The sequence below is a fragment of the Suncus etruscus genome, chromosome 7 (genome assembly GCF_024139225.1).
Source record: "Suncus etruscus isolate mSunEtr1 chromosome 7, mSunEtr1.pri.cur, whole genome shotgun sequence".
NCBI classification, from domain to species: domain Eukaryota; kingdom Metazoa; phylum Chordata; class Mammalia; order Eulipotyphla; family Soricidae; genus Suncus; species Suncus etruscus.
In genome coordinates this window covers 34,255,573-34,281,998 of record NC_064854.1, presented here as the reverse complement: position 1 = coordinate 34,281,998, position 26,426 = coordinate 34,255,573, and the positions used below count along the sequence as shown (strand labels likewise).

At 35.2% G+C, this 26,426-nt stretch overlaps 1 protein-coding gene across 1 annotated transcript in view; it reads left to right on the top strand.

Annotated features, from left to right (window-relative positions):
- The first annotated feature begins 783 nt into the window (after positions 1–783).
- The window catches only part of ZNF438 (zinc finger protein 438), a 108,553-nt gene continuing 82,910 nt past the window's right edge, over positions 784–26,426 (top strand). Inside the window, exon 1 of the mRNA XM_049777164.1 lies at positions 784–859. The gene's annotated coding sequence lies outside the window, so the exon portion shown is untranslated. The remainder of the gene's footprint in view (positions 860–26,426) is intronic.

Here is a 26,426-nt window from a genome sequence, read left to right as displayed (position 1 = left end):
ATTTCTTCTCCCCATTTTTTGATGGGATTAGATGTTTTTTCTTGTAAATTTCTGTCAGTGCCTTGTATATTTTGGAGATTAGCCCCTTGTCTGATGGGTATTGGGTGAATAGTTTCTCCCACTCAGTGGGGGCTCTTGTATCCTGGGTGCTATTTCTTTTGAGGTGCAGAAGCTTCTCAGTTTAATATATTCCCATCTGTTAATCTCTGCTTTCACTTGCTTGGAGAGTGCAGTTTCCTCTTTGAAGATGCCTTTAGTCTCAATGTCCTGGAGTGTTTTACCTACGTGTTGTTCTATATATCTTATGGTTTCGAGTCTTATGTTCCCCAGACATACAATCACCTAGTTTTTGATAAAGGATCAAAAGATAATTTATAAGTACAATTATATTCAGTGGATCTTGAATTTGGCAACACACTCATGGTCTATACTATTGCTTTAGGTTGAAACTTTTAGATTTAAGAGTTAGATACTAGAAAAGTCATTGTTGTGTTTTTGTACAGCAGCTTAATATATTGACCCCATAGCTGAGCTTTTTGAAGAAAAAAAATTTTAGTACATATATTTTTTATTGTCTAGGAATAAAATCATATACCTATATGATTTATATACCTTATATAAAACCCATATACCTATATATAGTATATATTATATACTAGCATGATAATTATTGGGAAATTATACTGTCCTACTATAAGTATAACTAGAATTTTAAATTACAGAAACATGATTCAATCAAGAATTTTAGATCAAATTTTGTTTTCCATTAATTTACAGAAAGAAGTTTTCTTCGATTTTGACTGTGTCTAAAAGAGATGACAGGACCTCCCCCAGAGGCCAAATCCCACAGCACTTTGAGGTAGATTTCCTGTTTATTCCAGTGGCTTTAGGTCAAGAAAAATCTGTTTTCCCTTGATGACTTTCATTTATTGAAATGCTAGTTTTCTTGTCCTTGTCCTTCTCCTCTTCCCCGTCTTCTTCTTCTCCTTCCTCCTCCCCCTTTCTTTTCTTTTTTTTCCCCCAACAATTTATTTTTTAACAATATAATTTCTAAATAGCAGGGCATCTGCCAGGCCTGTGGATTGCTCCAGACTCAGCTATTCACTGTTCTGAGGGGGCTAATAAGAGGTTTGGTTACCTGGTTTGGCCACAGTTTATAGGCTCAAATCTAGATGTCTGAAGGGAAAAAGTATGAGATTAAAAATAAAGTTGGGATTGCGAGTTAGAAAGAAAGTTTGAATTTTATGACCATCATCAGGATAGTACAGGCAGGAATTAGAAGTTAGGAAGGGTGAGCCTAGGAGGAAATAAAACCATATATTAGTATGGTTATGGTATTACTTATGGTAACCTTGGAGGCATTTAAAATTGTCATGTGGATTTTTAAATGAGCAGCACTATAACCTTAAAAATAATGAGGCTCTAAGCTTTCAATAAGTGATTATTAAATATAAACATATACAGAATTTAAGGGGTAAGGATGATCTTTTAATGAAAATTTTTGATTTATTGCTGCCAGTACTTTGAAAGCCTCCTCAAACCTTGATTCAAATACTGAAAGTTTTGAAAGAAAGTGTTTTTTTTTAAATAAATGAATAATTTTAAACATACTTTTAGTACTGTAATTAGGAATATATTTAGGAAGATTATTTAAAAGTGTCTAACAGGATGAATAGTATTACTAAGTAAAATGGATTTAGATTTTTTTTAACATATTACAAAAAATATTTTTTATATAATTCTGAAATCATCTATGAAACTGAAGAAACTTGCAAAAATCTGTATCTTATTTTCCTTCCCTTTTATATATATGTATTTTTTTGGTTTTTGCGTCACACCTGGTGATGCTCAGGGGTTACTCCTGGCTTTGCGCTCAGAAGTCACTCCTGGGTTGGGGGACCAAATAGGACGCCAGGAGATCGAGTGTGGTCCATCCTAAGTTAGTGCATACAAGGAAAATGCCTTAATGCTTGCACCAGTGCTCCGGCCCTTTTTATTTTCCTTTTTAAGAAATTATTTTACTGTGCTGGAGAGGCATTTGTCCTGTGAGCCACCAAATTGATTTTATTTTGGTACTATATTTGGTTTCCTGAGCACTTTAGGAGATGGATGCTGAGCAAAGAGGAGTAAGTATACTGAGTACTGCTGAGTATCTGAGTATTCCTGGGCTGGTTCCAAACTTAAAAGAAACTAGAAGATTATTTTTATTTATAGAAGGAATACTTATATTTTTCTCCAACTCTGAGTCCCTTATTTGCCCAATCTGATACAGGAGCCTGATAAATTTTTTTTTTTTTAACAAAAAAAGCCCCAACAAAATAAAAAAAACAATGAATTATAGACTTAAGTTCCCTGTGATAATCACCTACTTATCTCCCAGGTAAAATTTTCTCATGTATTTGTTTTAGTCATTTTCTGAGCATTTATATGCATATATTTACATAGAACAGATGATGCAAAGGATCTTTTTGTTGTTGTTTTGGGGTCACATCTGGTAAAGTTCAGGGTTTCAGCTGGTGTTCAGAAATCACTCCTGACAGTGCTCAGTGGGGCCATACTGGATGCCAGGAATCGAACTGGTTGACATTGTGCAAGGGAAGTGCATTACCCAGTGTACTCTTTCTCTAACCCAAGCAGATGATTATTAACCCAGCGAATATATAGTTTCTGCTTTATTTTTATATCTAACAGGCACATTAAATGATGTTTTGTTTTAAATAATTCATAATGTAATGTTACTCACATTTATTGCTGTAGCTAACATTTATTAAGTAGTTACTACATGTAGTCATGTTTAGCACTTTTCATTTAATTTGATCTCATAATCTTCCTAACAAGCTTTAGAAGAAATAAAAATAGTTAATTTTCTACTTTTATTATACCTTAGATCAGATTCAACCTTTATAATATAAGACTATAAATTTTGCTTAATTGGAAAGAGTATCAACTTTTAGTTCTGTTATTTTTGTATTGTTTTCTACTGAGTTCCTGGATTAGGTGTCTGAAACCAGAAAGCGGGATATGAGGGTGATTTGTACTCACCTTTTAGGAATGAAGAGGTAGTATGTGTCATATTTGACTCATTCTAAACAAAGAACAAACAACCCCAGACATTTCCTCAGTGGCTAATGGTTTTGAAAGCCGTTGCCCATGATGATGTGCTTATTTATAGGGACAGTTCAAGGTTATTAGACCTGCTTGCTTTGTTTTGAAAGTTGCTTTAGTCATACTGGTCTGAGTGAAAAATATAAAGATTGTTGTGATGGGAACTCTCGAGAATTTTTATGAGAATTTGAAAGTAAATGATATTAGGTAGATGGAAAGAAATGAAGCTTGCTTATTTTATACATCCCAGTTTTAGTCTAGATGAAGATATTTTCCAAGTTTTGTGATAAAAGTAAGGAGCTTGTCATGAACGGGACATTTGTCTGAAGGTTACATCTCAGTTCTGCTGTATAACCAGCAAGGTGACTTTGAAAAAGCCATTTTTAATCAAATGTTTTTAATCAAATGATAATAATATCTACTTCATCAAATTGGGAGGTTGAAATAGCATGAAGTATTGCAGAGTGCTATACTGATTAGCAAATATTTATTTTAATATTTTTATTTAAACACCTTGGTTACAAACATGATTGTGGTTTGATTTCAGTCATATCAGATGACACCCCCCCCCCCCATCACCAGTGCAACATTTCCATCACCAATGACCCAAATATCCCTCTTCCCCTCCCCACCCCTACCTGTACTATAGACAGGCTTTCCACTTCCCTCATACATTCTCATTGTTAGGATAGTTCGCAATGTGGTTATTTCTCTAACTAAACTCATCACTCTTTGTGGTGAGATTCATGAGGTCAGCTGTAACATCCAGCTCTCATCTCTTTAGATTAGCAAATATTAATGCCACTCTTATTCATTTCCTAATTTTCTCAGGGTCTTTGGTTGGCCTCTTTCATATTGTCTCTACTGAATACTCTGCTTGCTTCTATCCTGTATTACATGAAAAAAGGAAATTGTTTTGCTATTTTCTTACCTTTTTAATAAAGAAGAAATTTATTGCTGAATTATTTAAAAATTATTAGAGGTGGGGTCTGGAGTGATATAGTATAGAGGACAGAGGTTCAAGCACTTGTTTTGCATTTGGCCTACCTGGGTTTGATATTCAGCATCACTTATGGTCCCCTAAGTGCCATCAGGAATGATTCCTGAGCACAGAGCACAATCACATAAGCCCTGAGCACCACTGGGCTAGTCCAAAACCAAATCAGTACTTCTAATATGCATAGAAGTACTGAAATTTAAAAAATTTTAAAAATATTTCTAATACTAATTCAAAATTCAAAATACTAATTCAAAAATTAATTTTTTTTGTTTTGGGGGCAATACCCAACTGCGCTCAGGGGTTACCCCGGCTCTGCACTCAGAAATTGCTCCTGGAAGGTTCAGGGAACCATATGGGTTGCCAAGCATCGAACCCAAGTCTTTCCTGGGTCAGCAGTATACAAGGCAAATGTCCTAGTGCTGTGCTATCGCTCTGGCCCCAAATAAACATTTTTGTTATGCATTACCATCCTAATGTAAGAACTGCAAAGACTATGCTATAGAGATAGCATTGGAGTCAAGGACATGTGTTTTGCCTGCACAGGTTCCGGTTTGATTCCCAGAGATAAGGGCTGGAGGTCTAAGTACCTCTGGGCTGAGCCTGGTGGTTCTCAGCACCACAGGGCCCAGACATCCTGTCCTCAAGGACTCTGGAATTGAACCACCTGCTGTACTTGGCTGAATTTCACCAGAAATCACCATGAGGCCCCCTGAGTGGCAGTTAGGAGGCTTTCCTAAAAAATTGAACTGAAGAAATAAATCATCTGTAGTGACTTTAGAGGAAAGGAGATATGCTGTTAGTTTCTGGAAATCTTATTTTATTGTGACAAGTACATTAATTAGTGTGACAGCATTTTTCGATCTTTAATCTTTATAGTAAAAATATACAAGCCTTTATATCTATCTATATATAAAAGTAGTAGTTGTTGGGCCGGAGAGATAGCATGGAGGTAGGGCATTTGCCTTGCATGCAGAATAACAGTGGTTCAAATCCCGGCATCCCATATGGTCCCCTGAGCCTTCCAGGAGCGATTTCTGAGCATAGAGCCAGGAGTAACTCCTGAGCGCTGCCGGATGTGACTTCCCATCCCCCCAAAAGTAGTTATTAAATTCTATTGCAGAAGAATATGTTTGAAAGACCAGTCCAGTTATCTATCAAGTTTTTTTATTTTTCTATTATAAAACTCATTATTAATATCTTGAATAACACTTAATGAGGTTTTAACACTTATCAAAATGAGTTATAAGTTAAAAACAGCTAAGAAGAAGCTTTTCGGGGCCGGCGAGGTGGCGCTAGAGTTCAGGTGCCTGCCTTGCAAGCGCTAGCCAAGGAAGAACCGCGGTCCGATCCCCTGGCATCCCATATGGTCCCCCCAAGCCAGGACAATTTCTGAGCGCTTAGCCAGGAGTAACCCCTGAGCATCAAACAGGTGTGGCCCGAAAAACCAAAAAAAAAAAAAAAAAAAAGAAGAAGCTTTTCATGAGTGAATAAAGAAATTGTGGTATATATATACACACACAATGGAATATTATTCAGTTATGAGAAAAAGTGAAGGAATCGAACAGTGTCATACTAAGTAAAGTGAATCAAGAAGTAAAAGTTAAATACCAAATGTTCTCATTTTTATGCGGAGTGAAACTAAACAAGGGATAAAACTAAACCCAAAGGGAACAAATCTTGAGATGTGATCAATAGAACCTGGAACAGAGTTGGAGCAGAAAAAAAGGAAGAGACCCTGGGGTAATGGTTGAAGAATGACTTAGAGTCAGTAATAGAGAAATTGGTCTAGTGCTCTATAACTAGAAAATAATGACAATAATATGTTCACTATGATATCTCAATAAAAAAAATTTAAAGCATTTTACCAGATGAGAATTTAGCTCCACTGTTTTCATTTTGTATGATTCAGGGTCTACATTATCATGGGAAAACTGATTCTGGTTTAGAAGCACAATCAGAAGTCTGGTTTATTATTTTGATTTTAAAAATAATAATATTTAGCTTCTTCTTGTTCTGCTAATGTTTACCCACTGTACTTTCTCTGTCTCTAGCCTTCTAATATAAGTTTTATCGTTTCAGAATTCATAGAAAGAGCAGTAAATTTTAGTTAGTTGCAGACCATGGGGTTGCCTACATGGAGAGAATGCTAGAAAATTTAACATCAGTTGTTCAATGTCAAGCAACTAGAAAAATTTCTCCTTTAAATCTAATTTGACATTTGAGTGATGTGCCTTTTATAGTTTAAAAACAGTACTTTTATAGGCTATTTCTTGAAAAAGATTATGTATGTATGAGTTAGAGGAAGCACTTTTCTGGAAAATAAGAATTCTTTGATTTTATTGTTCCCTTTCTGGTTTAAGTCTAAAAAACCTAAAACTGCTTTGCTTTTTATCAGTGATTTGTTTTGTCATCTCTGTATTAATTTTATTTCTTGGCTTAAATATTGTGACAATTACCTATTCTTAAAATTATACTGGTGAATAAAAAGGTAAATTTGTTTCAAAGTGATCTTTGAAATCTCATTGTCTTATTACCTGTTTATATTACTTTTCTTTTTTTTTTTTTTTTTTTTTTTTGGGTCATACCTGGAGGTGCTCAGGTGTTACTCCTGGCTCTATGCTCAGAAATCACTCCTGGCAAGCTCAGGGGACCATATGAGATGCCGGGATTCGAACCACCATCCTGCATGTAAGGCAAATACCCTACCTCCATGCTATCTCTCAGGCCCCTATATTACCCATTTTTCTCTTTATTTTACTTCCCACCTATGCCCTCACTATCTGAGGCTATTGGGCTTAATTCTTATTGTTTTTAACTGATCTTTTCCTGATTCATCTGTTTATAGAAATGGAGCATTGTTTAAAAAAGTAGATTAGAGCCAGAGAGATAATATAGTTGGTAGGATGCTTACCTTGCATGTGGCTGACCTGGGTTCAATTTCTGGCATTTCATATGATCCCTCAAGTCCTCCAGGAGAGATTCCTGAATGCAGAGCTAGGAGTAATCCCTGAGCACTACTAGGTATGGCCCAAAAATGGGGAAGAAAAGCAAATGTGGTAAAGTACTTGTATTTTTTAAGATTCCAACCAAGTGTCACTAAAGGATCCTACTGTTCGTAGTTAGATATGTTTTTCCAAATTAACAAGTAGAAATATATTTTTCTTGACTCTAACAAGTTACCCATGGGGGTAGAGAGGCAGTGTTTACAATTAGTTGAATCCCCTAAACTCCTGGCTTACAATATTGCAGTAACTTTTACCTAGAATAGATAAAGAATGGAGTAAGGAATTCTGACTTGATTGCATATTATTTATTGTGGAAAGAATGTTTTCCCTACAGACTCACTAGGAACAAGATGTTTAAACATAAGCCAGGGTGGAGACCTATTTGTTTGGTCAGCTTCAGAGGAACGACATTTTCCTACTTACATTGAATCTGCCAAACTCTTCTATCCCCTCACTCCTCACCATACTTCAAGCTTCTTGGAAATTTTTACTTAGGGCTCTGCTGAATAAATCAGTGCATACATGGCAATTAGGCTAGAGACGGTTTTCTGGAGTAACTAACATGATTTAATCATGTCATTAAGAGTTTATGCTCTATTTGTGTTTGTGTGTGTTTATTAAACGTGTTGTGTTTTTTTTTTTTCTCTTTCCCAGTCCCCCTCTGCTGTTGGATTGTATGTTCACATAGCTGGAAGGCAGCAGGACTCCATTTATCACAGGCGGTGGGCGGGGGATGTAGAGATATGAAAGGGTTACTGTTCATATTTCCTGTCTAATTCCCTCTGATCTTACTGAGCTGCAATTCCTTTCTTGATGTTAAACATTCCCAGGCTCCTATAACCTTCTAGCTTGCTTGCACTAGCCAAGCTTGTCCCAGGTGATCATGTGGGCGAACTTTCTGTTTGTAAGACTGGAAATCATTCTTTGGTAAGATAGACTAAATGCTCATTCTTTCTCATTCTGGAGAGTGGAGAGGGAATCCTTTTGATTAAAACAAGAATAAAGGAGTACCATTTCAATTTTAAATTTTGGATTCAGCATCTGTTTGTCAAATTAGATGTGTGGGTTTTTTTTTTTTAGAACATACTCACTCTTGATTTAAAATTTTCAGGTTGAATGACAGCCCATTAATCTGTGAAAGATTACATCCTTTCTTCTAAACTCAGGATCAGAAAGGGTAAAATTGGACCTTCCCTCTGCCTCAGTTTTACCTTATCTAATTGGTATGTCATTTTAAATTTCCCCCCGTGAAAGCCAGTATAAATGAAATGGCAATGATTTGATGTCATTTCAATTTAGAAGGTTGTAATGAAGCAAAAGTACCTAGCAACTCATTTTTATTTCACACATTTTAAAATGTATGTTTTTGAAGTTGGCAAAAGTTTTCTATTTTATCATTTTCCTTTAATTTGAGAAGAGAATGTTGTGGTCCTATGAAGCATAACTGTGTGCTAGCAGCTGTTGATGAATTGATAAGGGCAAGGAGGTCCCACGCCCAGCCTGGTCCTCTTTGCATGCAGTGAGCTTTTGTTTTCCCAAAACCCTTAGTAGGTTTACTTGTGTTACTTACAGCACATCCTCTAGGTCCTCATTCAATGACTTGGGGGAAATTTGGAGTTTGTGGAAGATGAAACAAAACAATCTCTTTGAAAAAGTTCCTCAGATGATTTTAAGTTGTCTGGTGTGTGGTCAAATTAAACTGTATGCATTGCCCAGAGCAATTAGTTTCTTTTTAAGTGTGTGCTCACCACAAACATGTGTAATATGGTTTGATATGGAGATGGGTAAATGAACATTTAGATTGATTAAATCTGCTGGTTATTTCTCATTCATATCTTGTTCCCCAATGCCTAAGGCCTGACATTCAGTTGGCTTTCAACAATGGTTTGTTGAAAGAATGAATTATAGTGCCAGATTACTTTTAGAGATTATTAATTGTTTCTTATGACATGATTATGGATATGTCTAATAATGTTCCTTGCACCCTTTCTATTAGTCTCAAATGATAGGACTGTTTAAAGTCCTTTGTTATTAAACATTTCATTCCCTCACAGTAACTCTGAGTTTTTAAGTAATCTCCACTTTACTGGCCAAATTGTGACACAACTTTACTTATATTATAGACAGTCTATGTCAACATTTAGAAGACTAGTAAACACATTTATAATTTTTATAAAGAAAACATATTTAAATTTCCTCACAAGGATTGCCTCTTCCATGAACCTTCATAAAGAACTGTATAGTTATGTTAATCATTAGACAAATACTTGCAGAATTTTAATGCATTCAGCATTGTAACTGGTATTTTACCTTCTTCCAAGATATGCATGACCTTGGTCCTGCCATTTACAGACTTGTCAGTGAATGGGATATGCACACTATCAAGTTAAATACAACTTGAAGGGACATCAAATATGATTATATGCTAAGTGAAGAGGCATGAAAAAGAATCAGGTAACTTAGAGGAGAGAAAAATCATTTTGACTTGAATTAGAAAGTGATGAGAGATTTCCTAAAGATATCTTAAATTTGATGGCATCAAACAAACACTTGTGTTAGGATATAAAAGAGTGACTTGGCTATTTGTCTTTTAAAAATATGGGAGATAGTTGACATAAATATGGAAAACTTCCTTTTTCTAATCAAAATGAAATAACAACAAACTGAAATATATGGTAGAGATTTACTTTCTTTGGCAACTTAGTCCTTAGTTTTTAAATTAAAGTGAAATTTTAGAAAGGCCTTACCAAGGATAAATAACAACTTTCAAATTTTATTTATTTTATTAAAATTTTAAAATATTTATTGGCTGAGTGTAGTGTGATTTACAATACTGTTACTTCCAAAACTACATCCATCACCAGAGTACCCACAATCCTCCTTCAAGGCCCCTAAATTCTCTCCTTTTCATTCCCATGCTCCCCACAAACTATTTGTGTGGATCAGTTCTCCCACTGTGCTGCCTTAAGCCTTTTGTTGGTACCTCACTGTGTAGCTTTATTTTTTTTTAACATTTATTTATTCATTTTTGTTAATGGGCTACACCCAGCTGCACTCAGGGGTTACTTCTAGCTTTGCTCAGAAATTGCTCCTGGAAAGCTCAGGGGACCATGTGAAATGCCAGCAATAGAACCTGGGTTCATCTGGGGTTGGCCACATGCAAGGCGAATGCCTTACAGCTGTGCTATTGCTCTGGTCCCACACTGTGTAGCTTTAAATTCCACATACAAGAGACATTATTGTGTCCTCTTTCCTTTTAACTGAATTTATTCAAAATGATATCCCCTAGTTCCAGCCATGTCATAGTGAATTATATGATTTTGTATATTCTTAGAGCTGCATAGTATTCTATTATGTCTATACATCATGACTTCTTGATTTGTTCATCCATCTGGGCATTTGGTTTTTCCCATATCTTTGCTATTGTACTTAACACCACAATGACGTAGATGTGCATATATCCTTTTAAATTAATGTTTTTCTGGGGCTGGGGTGATAGAACAGCGGCTAGGGTATTTGCCTTGCACGTGGCCAACCTGGAACTGATCCAGGTCAAAACCCTGGCATCCCTTATGGTCCCCTGAGCCTGCCAGGAGTGATTTCTGAGCATAGAGCCAGGAGTAATGCCTGAGTGCTACCTGGTATGGCCCCAACCCCTATTCCCCCAAATAAAATTGTTTTCTGTTTAGTAAAGATGCAAAGAAGTGGTTGTATGGGAGTCCTATTTCTTTCTTTTTTTTCGAGAATTTTTCTTATTGTTTTACAGAGTTGAATTGGGTGACATTCCTATCAACAGTGGATAAGAATTGTTTTTTACCACCTCCTACCAATACTGGCTTTTTGTACCCATTTTGATGTCTGCCATTCTCACTGGCATGTGATATCTCAATGTTGTTTTGATTTGCATTTTCATAATCATGAATGGTGATGAGCATGTTTTTATTGCCTGCTAATCTTCTGTATATCTTCTTTTGGAAATTGTTCATCTCCTCTTCAGTTTTTGAATAGAACCATTGGATTTTTGATTTAGTTTTGTGAGTGCTTTATAGATGTAATATTAGTCCTTTATCTGATATAGTGTGTGCAATTATTTTTCCTATTCAGAAACATGTATTTTTTATAGCTTGAGGGTTAGTGTGTATGTGTATTTCTTTTCTTTTAATGCCATGCAAAGTTTTTTCTTATGTAATGCCAATTGTTTATTTTTGGTTTTGTTGTCTTTTTTATGGTTTGGTTTTTTTGGAGGGACCACACTCAGTGATACTCAGGGGTTACTCCTAGCTATGTGCCCAGAAATCACTCCTGGCTTGTGGGGGGGGGAGACCATATGGGAGGCTGGAGGATTGAATCGCAGATGCCTTGCCACTTGCGCCACTACACCGGCCCCATGTTTTTGTTGTCTTTGCTCTGGTCATCTCATTGAAGGCACTTCTATGGTCAATTTTCTGAATAGTTCTGCCAATATTTTCTTCAGTGTACTTTATTTATTCTTGTCTAATCTCAAGATGCTTAAGCACCATATATTGGAGGAAAGGACTTTTACTCCATATAGTTATCTTTAGCTTTTCCATAGATTAACTGCCTAGATATATGGCAATTTAACACAGAACTCTCAGTACTGTTCCATTGGTCTCTGGGTCTATTTATAGTTCAGTACTATGCAGTTTTAATTATTACAAGCTTAGAGAATAGTTGAAAGTTGGAAATATATTGCAAATATCATTGGAATTTCTTTTTTTCTTTGCTGCTTTTTTTTTTTTTTTTTTTTTTTTGGTTTTTGGTTTCTCAGCAGTGCTCAGGGGTTACTCTTGGCTCTGCATTCAGGAATTACTCTTGAATAGACTATATGGGATGCTGAGGATTATGGCTGTGTGCAAGGCAAGTGCCCTACCGCTTATACTATTGTTCTAGCCCCTTTATTTGGAATTTCAATGGATAATTTTGTAAACCTGGTATTTATTCAAAGAACCAACTCTTGCTGTCATTGAATCTTTGTATTATTTTCTTGTTTTCTATAATATGATTTCAGTTTATTGTATTATCTCTTGCCTTTTACTTGATATGGCATATTACATTTATTGATTTGCATATATTAAACCATCCTTGCATTCCTGAGGTGAATCCTACTTGATTATGGTTTTGTCTAATTATTTTTACATATTGTTCTTTTTCAAATTTCTCTGGTTGTAAGTATAACATGTTGATTTGAGCCTGTTCTTTCTTCCAAGTATGTATTTGAGCAGCTGTAAACTTTCTCTGTAATACTGATTTCTCCAAACATCAAGCAGGTTCTTTAATAACCATCAGAGGGTTGTTGAAAAATTTCAGTAGGAAATCTTAGAAAGTTTCTCACCCAACTGAAATTTCAGCAGAATAAAAGGAATAAGTTGAAATGAAGTTATAATTTATGACTAAACTTTGGTAGTACAGTTTCTTTCAGTCTTTTTTTTTTTCTTTCGGTTTTGGGGCCATACCCTGTGACGCTCAGGGGTTACTTTTGGCTTTGCACTCAGAAATCACTCCTGGCTTAGGGGACCATATGGAACTCAGGGGCATTGAACCACAGTCCTTCCTAGGCTACTGCTTGTGCCACCACCCTGGTTCCTTCTTTAAGTCTTAATGGAAGGTTGAACAATCTTCACAACTGAGTTATATTCATATTTAAAATCTAATATTAAAGGTGGTATGTCAAAATTGGTTGTTTTTAATATGTAAGTTAATTGCATTAGTCATGTACAAGTTAATATAATTTATCAATAATATTTTTTGTATTTTATTTAAACACCTTGATTACATATATGATTGTGTTTGGGTTTCAGTCATGTAAAGAACACCACCCATCACCAGTGCAAAATTCCCATCACCAATGTCCCAAATCTCCCTCCTCCCCACCCGACCCCCGCCTGTACTCTATCTAGACAGGCTTTCCATTTCCCTCATACATTCTCATTATTAGGACAGTTCAAAATGTAGTTATTTCTCTAACTAAACTTATCACTCTTTGTGGTGAGCTTCCTGAGGTGAGCTGGAACTTCCAGCTCTTTTCTCTTTTGTGTCTGAAAATTATTATTGCAAGAATGTCTTTCATTTTTCTTAAAAACCCATAGATGAGTGAGACCATTCTGCATTTCTCTCTCTCTCTCTCTGACTTATTTCATTCAGCATAATAGATTCTGTGTACATCCATGTATAGGAAAATTTCATGACTTCATCTCTCCTGGCAGCTGCATAATATTTCGTTGTGTATATGTACCATAGTTTCTTTAGCCATTCGTCTGTTGAAGGGAATAATATTTATTGATAAACCTTTAGTAATTATTGTGTTCATTGTTTAATCTATTTAAATTTATTTGATTTTATAAAGCAAATAAAAATGGAGGTATTTTATTGTTGGTTTAGGTCTATAGATTTTTTATTGTAAGTTAGCTAAATGAAAATGTATAACACAAAAATGAAACCAGTATTTCCAGCATAAAAAGACAGAATCCTAAGATAATCTGCTGACTTACGTTTTAGATTGTCTAGTACCAATGTCTGCATATGGTCCTGTGAACATTTTTGAATAATTAAATCTGTTCAATTGTTATTTTGTTGTCAGTATGTTAATAAAGGAATAAGTATAACCAATGATTCCTTAACATTCTATATTTTATGATGATATAGTATATTTCAAATTTAGTGATTAATAAGTTTGGTGCTCAGATCATTTTAGAGCAGAGAATTTGAGGCATATTTTATTATATCTTGATATTTTATTGAATATCAAATATTTTTCAAATATTTGCCTTGGAAGCTCCACTTACCCCTTACTCCTTTCCCTCCGACTTCTTATATTTCTTTTATTTTTAAAGAGCAGATCTCCCATAGGACAGATTTTAGGAATCATCATTATGAAGTTCACACTCAAACATTATTCAGGTCTGTTGCTAAGACTTATTTTTTAAATTTATTTTTAAATCTAATTTAATTTTATTGTGTTGCTAAGAATTTTTTTAAAAAATTAATTCCCATCTTTTCCAGGCCATGGAGTAGGATTTTTGAGGAAAATGAATTATTTTAGTTTTTCTAGCTATTCTCATGTCAAGTTTAGTGGGAAGAAGCTATTTCCTCACTGAAACGAGGTTTGAATTTGAGAATTTAAAAAGTTCATATTTTCCATATTTTCTATAGCTTTGAAAAACCTAGAATTTGACTAAATACAGCAAATTTATTTACCTCTGGGGAGAAGAGTATAATAGATTAGAGGTAAATGAGACTTTTAATTTTTACTATTAATACTTCTATTTTGTTTCAAATTTTGCACTAATACAAAGTTATTTTATAACCATAAAAACCCCACAGAAGTAATTAAGAGACTTGATTAATTGAAAGAACTACTTTTAAAAAGGGTCCTTGCTCCCAATCTGTAAGTACTAGTCTTTCTATTTTAAAACTTCCCTTGTTTAAAAAAATACCAAAAATGTTTAACAATTTTTTTCAAAAATGAGCTTTTCATATTAATTTGTTTTGATAAAATTAACTATTACCCATATGCCTTGTACTTTTTATTATTGCCATAATACACTGTGCAATCATTCTCATTTTATTTGTTAAGTGTTTCGTACTTGTCTCTATGTCCAGTATTGCATAGTATCTTGTATCTAGTAGATATGAAGTAAAAGTTTGTTGACATGGTTATAGATAGAGATGAGGTAGACTTAATTTTATAGTTATTCCCAGAGAATGCATTAATGCTTGCCACTCTTAAATCTTACGAAAAATGTGCTCTTAAATGGTTTATTTAAGGTTCTGTTCGTGCATCTTTTCTCAAAAATGCAGGATACTATTTATTATAGTACAGGGCTAAATTGATGATAAATTAATACAATAACTATGTGGGAAGACTGTTGCAACTTAGTATTAATGCTCTCTATAAAGTGACAGTAACCAAGGCAATATGGTATGAACATAAGGATAAATTTATGAATCAAATGAGTGGAATTTAGGGTTCAGAAATAAATTCCTTATATTTTTGATCCGATGGTTTTTGACAGAGATGTTAAAGCTACTCAATAAGGAGGGATTATCTTTTAAACAAATGGTTCTGTGAACATTGAGAATGCTCAAAAATGAACTTTCTTACAAAATTGCATAAAACTTATTTAAAATCAATATGGAGCTAAATGTTAAAGATAAAATTAAAGCTTCTAAAAGCAAACATATAAGAAACTTTATCATTTGGATTAGGCAGAGTAGCCAATATCACAAAAAGCATGAGAAAAAGTAGATGAATTTACTTTAATTAAAATTAAAAACGCTCATTAAAATTAAAAACGCTTCAAATGGTACTGTTAAATTGAAAAGATAAATCACAGAGTATTTGCAAGTCTAATATAGGACAGCATCCATATTAAAAACTCAACTCAATAACTATAGTAAGCAACACAGGTTTTGATTTTTTTAATTATTTTTTATTTAAAGAAAATGCATCACATAGTTCACATAACTGGTCATAATACATTTGTTTCAAGATGATGGAAAGCAAAGTTAAATAGAAAGAAAAACAAAAAAGATAACATGGAAGAAAAAAGATAAAGAAAAAGTTTAGTAGAAGTGTATTTGTGAAAATTATTGTATCTCCAATAAACTCATTAATACAATAAGAAAAGGTTTAGTAAGCTCTTTTTTAAAAATAACAGATAAAGAAAATTTACAATAAAAAAGGTGTGTTTTGGGCTAGAGAGATAGCACATTTGCTTTGTAAATAGCCAATCCAGGACAGATGGTGGTTTGAATCCAAGCATCTCATATGGTCCTCCATGCCTGCCAGGAGTGATTCTGAGTGCAGAGCCAGGAGTAATCCCTGAGTGTTGCTGGTGTGTGACATCCCCACCCCCCAAAAAAAGTTGTGTGTGTGTTTGGCAGTTGTTGTTTGCATAGGCACAGCAAAATAATGGAGAAATAGAAAGGAAAAACTTTTGGCCTATAAACAGAGAGACCTTACCCAGGAAGTATTTTGGCATAAGATCAACTGCAGGCTCCAGGCATACTAGGTTGTCCAACCCCAAAGTCTTTCTCAATGGTCCCAGTAAAAGCATTTCACAATCATGGTGTTGCTGTCAGGATTCTATAGTTAGAGATACTGATTTTTGTACAGATCCAATGTCAAAGTCAGTGTGATATGGAGCATCTTCTGGTTTTATTACCATTTGGTCTGATGCAGAGAACCTTGCCCTGAAAGCAGGTTGTAGCTATTACCAAGTCACCAGGTTATCATATGATCCTTCTCTGGAGTAAGTTGATGCCAAGGCAGCAATAGGGCTTTCCCTGGTAGTAGTTTGACTCCTGGTGATGGTGTAGAAAAACCGTGGTTGGGCCTGGAGAGATAGCACAGCGGCGTTTGCCTTGCAAGCAGCCGATCCAAGACCAAAGGTGGTTGGTTTGAATCCCGGTGTCCCATATGGTCCCCCGTGCCTGCCAGGAGCTATTTCTGAGCAGACAGCCAGGAGTCCCCTGAGCACTGCTGGGTGTGACTCAAAAACCAAAAAAAAAAAACAAAAACAAAAAAAAAAAAGAAAAAAAGAAAAACCGTGGTTGTTTCCATAGATGGATCCAATGTCCAGGGGATAAATAGTTAATGTCAGAATTTTGAAGCCTAAGCCAAGTCACTATGACAAGTGTTCAGGGTGTAAAGCCCCACTGCAATATAAAATTTGTGTGTTCCTATCTCTATTAGATAAGAACTTGTTTGCGCATGCAAGAGTTCCCCATTTTAATGTGCCTATTCAAAAAGGAACAATGCTGCAAGGCTTTATTGGTGCATATGGAGACAGAGGTACAAACCCAGCAATTCCCATAACCTGGTTCTAACATGAACTCTTAACACTAGAGAAACTTATCTACTAGAATTCTCTACTAAACAGATTCCAAAAAATGGGGGAAATTGCTACTACATAAGATATTTATTAAGGGTTATACCTATTAAGGAAATACATCTAAAGAAATATTCAAATGATATATACATGTCCCCTTTAAGTCTTTTGAAATAGTCTGTGTGTGGGGGGGGGGTAAAATCTGGAGCACAGCTTCAACCTGTGATTTGGTCTTGTAGAGTCTAAAAAAATTGCTCCTAGCAGGCACATATCAGGACATGTCCTTGAGCCCGGGGCTTCTCAGAAATCAGATCTGGTAGTAAGCAAAAGTCCACAGTGAAGGGAGATTGGGAAAAAAAGTGTTGCTGAGAACAAATCAGTAGCAGTTGGGTACCAACTTCTTCTCAGGTTGAGAATCTATCTTTTCACTTTGGAAGTTGGTTGGCAGCTAGCTGGGTTGGAGAAATGTTCTGCTTCATGAGGAGCTAAGAACTTAGGATAAAAAGAGTTAAACCAGGGGGAAAGAATAGACGGGGTGAGAGAGTGACAGGCTAGGAAAGAATTTTTAAGGTGTTAGGCAAAGGGGGGAGAAGGGGTTACATATGAGAGGGGATGGATTACAGATGTACATTAGACAGGCATTGAAATGGCCAACACATACACTCATGCGTACACATAGACAAATACTGAGGATCGATCCATGGATTACAGTTGAAAAGTTGATCCAGGTGAAATTGGACAGAATACTTAAAAACATATAAAGCCAGCAAGTCAGATGGAAAGGTTTTCCATTTTCTAGGCAAATCATGATTGGTAAGGTTAAACTTTACTGAAGAAAATCCTCATGTGTATAGAGCATTTTTAAGAACAATTATAATTTTCAAATCTAAAAAACTAAGTGATACGGTAATGAGCACAATAAGATGAGTCTATACCATGAAATATTGTCTAGTGGGTTTTGAGCATCCACTTTCCTTTCCTTAAAGCAATGTAAAATTATTAGCATTATGGTATAATGATAAACTACCTACAATTGAAAACAGATTACAATAACATTCAATGAATGAGCTCTGTAACAGGAGTCATGGCATGCATTTGCATAATCCATTGCTATCTGTGGACATAAATATTGGTTTATATTAGCAGGCATAATCAAGTAGAAAATGAATAGATTAGAATTTTTGTCTTGACATTATCATAATGAACCCTGCTTTCTGAGTCTAATGTATAGCATTGCGATGTGGAACTGGGGTGGCCAACCTATATCTCCAAGTACCACTGTGGACATAAAGATCAAGGAGTTATTATAGACATAGTAAAATAAAGACATAAAAATTACTTATAGTGAGCACTGTAGTGGGAAACCATACAGTTTCAGATACATTCTATACCCGTTCCTCTGGATAAAAGCATTAGAACATTATTATAGATATTTATAAAAATCAATTGATTGGACACCTAACCCAGTTTTAGAAAATAGCAAAAGAATAGACATTTCATTGTAAACTACATGCAACTTATTTATAAGCTCATGAAAATATGCTTAACACCATTAAGGAAAATAGTTCATAGGAAATAGAAATATGAATAGGAAATTCATATTAAAATAGGAAAATGCATATTAGTAAGAAGATGCATATTAATAGGAAAATACATATTAAAACACAATGATACTTTGTCATATCTAGTAATGTAGTAAAACAATATATGTGTAGAATATGAAGAAATGGAAGATCTCAAACATTATTGATGGGAATGTGGGAAAGAGTTTAACCATCTTTATAAGAAGTTAAGCCTACTTAGCGTATGTGTTATCACATTTTCCAGAAACAGCCAATTGGATGGTTTGTTGTTGTTGTTGTTGTTGTTGTTGTTGTTTTGGTTTTTTTGGCCACACCACTGCTCCAGTTCTTCTGATGGAATGTTTGCTTATAGATTTGTTTTAAGGAACTGGCTCATTTGGTTATGGAGACTTGGCAAGCCTAACTTTTAAAAAGGGAGACTGGTAAGCTGGAATCTCTTGAAGCTGTGGTTTGAATTCATACTAGTCTGCTGAAATATCAGGAAGAACTTAGGTTGCTGATGAAATGTGAAGATCCTCATATGGTAAAGTTCATCTTATACAGAGATGTTAGATTTTTATTCTACTTAGACCTCACTAATTGAATAAGGTCCACTCACACTACGAATGGCAATCTGCCTTACTCAGCATTTAGAAATTTAAATGTTAAATTTTTGACTTCCCTCTCTGATACTTAAATATTTTAAATACTTTAAATATTCTAACTCTATGACAGAACCATCAAATGTTACATCACACCATGTAACCCAGCAATTCCACTTTTCAGAATATATTCAAGAGAAGTGAAAATATATATTCCCATAAAGTGTTATGTGTCATTGTTCATAGCAGTATTATTTATAGTTTACAAAGTGCCCAAATGTCAGTTAGCTACCACATAGAAAAACCATGTAGTATGTCTATACATTGGAATATTCTTTAGTAATTGGGGAGGGGGAGAGTAGAAGGAAAATACTGGTATAAGCTGTAGCATAGATGAACCTAGAAAATATGCTAAGGGAAAGCAACTACGTTCAAAAGATTATGTGTTACATTATTGCTCTTGCATATGTAGATAAATTGTTAGAGTGGAATTGGAGATTACAAATAAAGGAATTTTTGAGATAGGGAGTATTAGAGATGCTCTGAAGTTAAAGATTATAGGGATGATTTCATACCTATGTAAACTGACTAAAATATAGTATATAATTATAACAGGTATGTTTTATAGCATATAAATTATACTATAGTACTTTATAAAAATGTTCAGTAATAATTGGCCAAGTTGACTAAGGAAGAATTACATGATGCATCTAATTAAAGCACCTATATTTGCTTGTGGTGATTCATAAAGTTTGCTCAAAGCTCTCTGTGAAATAGTTTGTATAATGGAATGTTTTCCAGAGTACACAAGAATAAAGTTTGCTAGCATTTTAGGATGAACTTAATAATTGGACTTCACTGCACAAGACAGCCAAGAAGACACCATCGAATACAATCTCCAGGGCCCAACCCCGGTAAGGGCCCCACCCAATAAGGTGGAGCCAGATGAGCATCTCAGGAATCTTCTAACCCATGAACCCCAGCACAGCATATAGTAAAAACCACTATACAAGTGTTGCAATTGGGAAACAATGCAGGACAACACCACACATAGAGAATGAAGATGACCTGAGAAGTACCAACCACCTAGTTATCCTCTCAGATAAAGAGTTTAGAGTAATAATATGGAGGATGTTCAAAGAACTCAAAGCAAGCATAGATTGAGCTGAATAGACCACAATGATAGAACTCAGGAAATTCCAAACTGAAATAACAGGTCTGAAAAAATTGGCAGATGAAATGAAAACCTCAATGAAAAGCCTCTCTACGGGTCAGAGAGATAGCATGGAGGTGTAAGGCATTTGCTTTTCATGCAGAAGGATGGTGGTTCAAATCCCGACATCCCATATGGTCCCCTGTGCCTGCCAGGAGTAACCCCTGATGCTGCCAGGTGTGACCCAAAAACCAAAAAAAAAAAAAAAAAAGGCCTCTCCAATGGAGTAACAGCAGCTGAGGACAGGGTCAGTGAGCCAGAGGATGAAATGCAGAACAACTTTCTTACAGCAGAAGAGATTGGAAAAGAACCTTAAAACAATTGATCAGACAATGAGTAAACTACTCAAAAAATATGAACAAATGAGACTGGAGAAGTGGTGCAAGGAGTAAGGTGTCTGCCTTATCCACGCTAGCCTAGGACAGACCAAGGTTTGATCCCTGGCATCCCATATGGTCCCCCAAGCCAGGAGCAATTTCTGAGCACATAGCCAGGAGTAATCCCTGAGTGTCATCGGGTTTGGCCCCAAAACAAAAACAAAAACAAAACAAAAAAGTGAACAAATGAAAATAGCAGTCTATGATAAATTCAACAGAAACAACATATGAATCATTGGAGTCCCAGAGACCGAGGAAGAGAATATTAAGAAGAGTTAGAAGAAGAAGAGTTAGAAAAGAAGAGGAGGAGGAGGAGGAGAAGGAGGAGAGGAGGCGGGAGAAAAAGGGAGGAGGAGGAGGAGGAGAAAGAGGAAGAAGGAAAAGAAGGGAAGAAAAAAGACAAGAAAAGAGGAAGAAAGAGAAGAGGAGGAGGAGTTAGAAGAACGAGAGAGGAGAGGGAGGAGGAGGAGAAAGAGGAAGAAAGGAGGAGGGGGAGGAGGAGGAGAAAGTGGAAGAAGGAAAAGAAGGGAAGAAAGACAAGAAAAGAGGAAGAAGGAGAAGACAAGGAAGAAGAAATTGAAGAGAAGAAAAAGTGGAAGAAGTAGAAGAGAAGTAGGAAGAAGAGGAAGAAGAATAAGAGAAAGAGGAGAAAGGAAGAAGGAAAAGAAGAGAAGAAAAAAGCTAATGGACTGAAGATTTATTTTTAATTTCTTTTTTTATAATAGTGTCTTTGGTTAAGCACCATGGTTGTAAAACATGTTTGTAGTTGGGGTTCAGTTAAAAAAATAAAGATAAATAAATAAAAACCAAAACAAAGAAATTAGGATCTCTTTAGCTGATATTTATTATACACTTGGAAACTGTACATAAAGATTCAGGAAGAAAAAAAAACTTAATAATTGCAGTTTGCAGAAAAATGTAGAATAAGCATACTGGACTTTGTATTCAGTGGCATTTCTATAAATAATAATGATGTCTGTTTTCTTGGACTGTTTCTAAAACTCTTTAATGAAGCCTAATGTATCAGAGACACTTTTCTAACAAAGTAAACCTGGGTGAATAGAGAGGAAAGCAGTAAAAAGTCAAAGCCAAGTATGATGTTCTTTGTTGGTATTTTAATCCAGATGTATAGTTTTAGAAGAGTGAATGTGTGGACTAAAGAGCCAGGAACCAGACCTACAGGTATATTTTTATTTGCAGTTTTTAAAATAAAAATTGAATAACAGTAATTTTCATATTTTACTCCCTGGAATGCAATTAAGATACAGATTAGATGTGAAACCATTTGCTTAATTTATCTAAATTGGGATTAGGATTGGCATCATCATAGGAAAACTTGAGAATCTTCAGAGAAAAAGTATTTGAACTTACTGTCTCCCATCTATGAGTAAAAGCAGCCTGAGGATATTGACGGGTCTCAATTCTCTCAGAAATATTTGACTGTTAATTTGGAGCATGGACTGAGAGATGATTTACTCTAGGAGACAGGTGAACTTGGCCATAGTCATTAATTAAAGTTGACTTTTAATGGTAAATTCTGTAAGAGAGGAATGCTTGTTGTAAAACATTTCTATCAATTTTAGGTTCATATGTCCCATATATAATCTATGTAGAAAATTGAAGTTCTTTCTTTTCTACCTTCTTAGCATGTTTATATTAGATGTTTTAATGCTATAATAAACAAATTGATACTAGGCACCTCTTTATTTAAATATGAGTGAATACACATATGCACACACTCACACTATGTGCATAAACTTCACAGTTATTTTAATAACAGCTATTGCATTTTATAGTTAATTTATCATATACCAGTTTTCCTTTATGTTTGAAAATAACTTTTAGACTACCATAAGTTGTCTATTATATTTGTAATTCTGGTCTTCAGTCCTGAGAAAGTATTCAAATAGCTATTCAGTAAAGTAAAATATTATCAGCCTAAGTCTTTGGTTTAATTATGCATGTAAAAATATATTTACTATGAATAAACTGGCTTGGAATCAGAGTGATAGAACCATGGGTAGGTATCAGAATTTGTTACCATCTTTAATCTGCCACAGACCACCCTCTGTTCATAAATGATTTATATGTCTCTTATATCTCAAAACAAACCTTCCAAGAATTTCCAAATTCTCATTCTACAGTAGCTTCAGCATCAAATTTCAAATTCAGGATTTTGGGAAAAAAAGATTCAAGATCTTGGGCTAGAGAGATAGTGTAGCAAGCAGGACACTAGTCTAAAATTGGAGAAAGGATGCCTTTGCTTCTGATCCCTACTATCAGAATAAAAATAAAATAATAACTATTTTTAAAAGATTCTTAGAACCCTTTGTTTTTGTGAAAACATATAGCCTTAGTATTTCCAAAGACCTAGGGAACGGAAGAAGAGAGAAGACACACTTTAAATCATTTTTGCAGTGCCAGCCATTTTACAGCTGCTCTCTAGAGATTTTGACCCTATACTATATTTTACTGTTAGAAATCTATGCTGTACATTTACTCAGAAGCTGTTTCTTACCTTTTTGTCTAGAAAGAATGGGGATGAGAAACTCATTTTTGAAAAGAGCTATCTTGGGTCTTTTTTTTTTTTCCCTCCAAATTCTTCTTCAAAATGAAGCAGTTTTTTTTTATTAGGTTAGCTTTCTATATGCATACCTTATCAGAGCTATTAAAATAAACTTACACTTTCATTCATATGCCTAATAGTCTCCTTAGCAGGATATAACTTCACTGGTTATATTTCTCTTTTCTTTGTTATGCAAGGAATTCTTCATTAATATTTGCAGTAATATCTACCATGCTTTCATTAATAGATTCTTGAGGCCCTTCCAACTTCTACTCACCACTTGACCCTAAAAGGAATGCCACATGTTTTAAGACTTATTACAGGACCCCACTTCTGTGCATCATACTCTTATGATTATTACTTTTGAAAATTACCTGAAAATGTTAAATTTTGAAATAAAATACTAATCTTATTGTATGTTTTATTTGGTGGGTCAATGACCAGGTCAACCTAAGCTAGTAGTTATTCTCTGTAGCTTCAGTTGAAGTCATTTGGTTTTTAGCTAGCATATGAGCTGATTTGGAGGGTTTAAGGCTACTTGCTTAACTCACATTTCTAAACTATTACAAAGATAATTTGGCAATATTTTTAGCTGGGACAGTTAACATGTGTTTCTACACTTGTCTTCCTCAGTCTAATAGTTAAACTATGATGACAGGAGTAAAAGGACAAGAATGAGAAAATAGATTTTTTTTGTTGTAAAATTCTTACATGTGAAGTAGAGAAACGAATAAAAATATGGTATAAGGCAGTGCATGAGACCAAAAGTAAGATGTAAACAAAAGAAAAATCAACAAGTAGCAGATTGGGACAGACATAAAATACAGTGATGGTTAACTCAAATTCAAATTTTATTTTACTGAATATTCCACTTTTTCTTTAAAATTTTGATGTTTGTAAATTTGAGAAGGTTCACTTGAACAACCTACTTATGAAACATTAATCCCTTTGTTTTATTTTTCTTTCCTATTTTTACTTTTTAAAAATAATGTTTATTTGAATCACCGTGTGATACACAGTTACAAAGTTGTTCATGATGGAGTTTCAGTTATACAATGCCCAGTACTCATCCCTTCACCAGTGCACATTTCCCCCTGCCAATGTCCCCAGTTTCTTTCTCACCCTCTCTCTTTGCCCTCCTCTCTGCATGACATCTTTGCAGACATCTTTCTTTCATTTTCTCTCTTCCCTCTCATGCTCTTTTCTCTCTCACTATTCCTTTCTGTTTGTTTTAGACATTGTGGTTTGCAATCTTTCTGAAGGGGTATCACTTTACCTCCTTTTTGCACTCAGTTCTTGTCTAATGTAGTCATTTCCAACTATCATTGATATAGTGGTCCCTTCTGTGGCTTAACTGCACTCTCAGCTCTTTGTGACAAGTTTCCTACCATAGACCTATTTGCCTGGCCCTCATCTATAATATCTTGGGATATTATTACCATACTTTATTTTATATTCCACAAATGAGTGCAATCTCATTCTATATTTATCCCTTTCTCTCTTACTCATTTAGTTCAGCATCATATTCTCACATTCTCCATATTAATACATGTATAAGCAAATGTCATGACTCATTTTTCCTAACAGCTCTGTAGTTTTCTGGATTGCCTGAGTGCAAGGCAAATGCCCTACTGCTGTGCTATCGCTCCCTCCCCCTCTTTTTTTTTGCTTTTTGGGCCACACCTGGTAAGCTCTGTAGTTTTCTGGCTCTGCATTCAGGAACCACTCCTGGTGGGCTCTGGGATCATAAGGGATGTCGGGGATGGAATCAGGTCCACTGCATGCAAGGCAGATGCCCAACCCACTGTACCATCCCTCCAGTTTCCAGATGTACCATAATTTCTGGCTATTGTGAATAGTGCTTTGAAGAACATAAGAGTGCAGATTCCTATTCTACATTGTGTTTTTGAGCTTCGAGTGTGTGTGTGTGTGTGTGTGTGTGTGTGTGTGTGTGTGTTCCCAGGAATAGTATTGCTGGGTCATATGAAAGCTCAATTTCTAGTTTTTTGAGGAATTTTATATTTTTTCCCAAAAAGCTGGACCATCAACATTCCTACCAGTAGCAAGAATCCTTCTTTCTCTGCATCTGTGCCAGCACTGATTGCTCTTGTTCTTTGTGATGTGTGCTAGTGTTTGTGGTATGAGGTGGTATCTTGTTGTCATTTTGATTTGCCTCTCTGATTATTAATGATGTGGAACATTTTTTTGTTGTTTTTTTTTGGCCACACCCATTTGATGTTCAGGGGTTACTCCTGGCTAAACGCTCAGAAATTGCCCCTGGCTTGGGGGGACTATATGGGATGCCGGAGGGATCAAACCGCGTTCCTTCCTTGGCTACTGCTTGCAAGGCAGACACCTTACCTCTAGTGCCACCTCGCCTGCCCCGGAACATTTTTCTTTTGCCTTTTGATCATCTGTATTTCTTCTTTGAAGAAGTTTCTGTTTATTTCTTTTTCTTATTTTTTGATAGGGTTACATTTTTTCAAGTTTTTAAGTAATAACATCAAGTGTAAATCATTAAAATTTACTCTGTAAAGGCAGAGATCATCACACTGGGTGACTAGGCAAGACCTGAGGCTAGAAAATAGTTCAAGTAGTAGAGCATATGCCTGGCTCTACTAGTGCAAGTGCAAGGTCTGAGTTTGATTTATGACATCTCATACTCTCTCCTCCTTGCACATACACACACATATATATCACTGTAATAGCCATAATGACCCCCACCATTTCTGGATTGAGCACTGATTTATCAGGCTTGGATCACTATTGAGTGTGGGCCCTATTATAAAAGAAAACTTAACTATGAAATCTTCCTCAAATATAGATCATAGGTTAAAAGCAAAGACTTTTATATCATTTTTTTGTATAAATAATATCAATTCTATAGGATTTCCTGTAACTATGGTCTTTAAGTGCTGGCCTCAAAAAGCTACTTATTGATTCTTTCTATTTTATTGTTATCATTATATATTTTTTTCAGGTAAAAATGAATGCTCTGACTTGTTCAATATTGAAAACCTGAAGTGTAGAAGATATTGTCTAAGTGAATTCACTTTGGGTAAGTCTGTTCATATCCATCTTAGTTGTAAAAAAGATTGAGTTAAAATATAGTTTAGTCCCTTGGCTTTTATGATATAGACCTTAA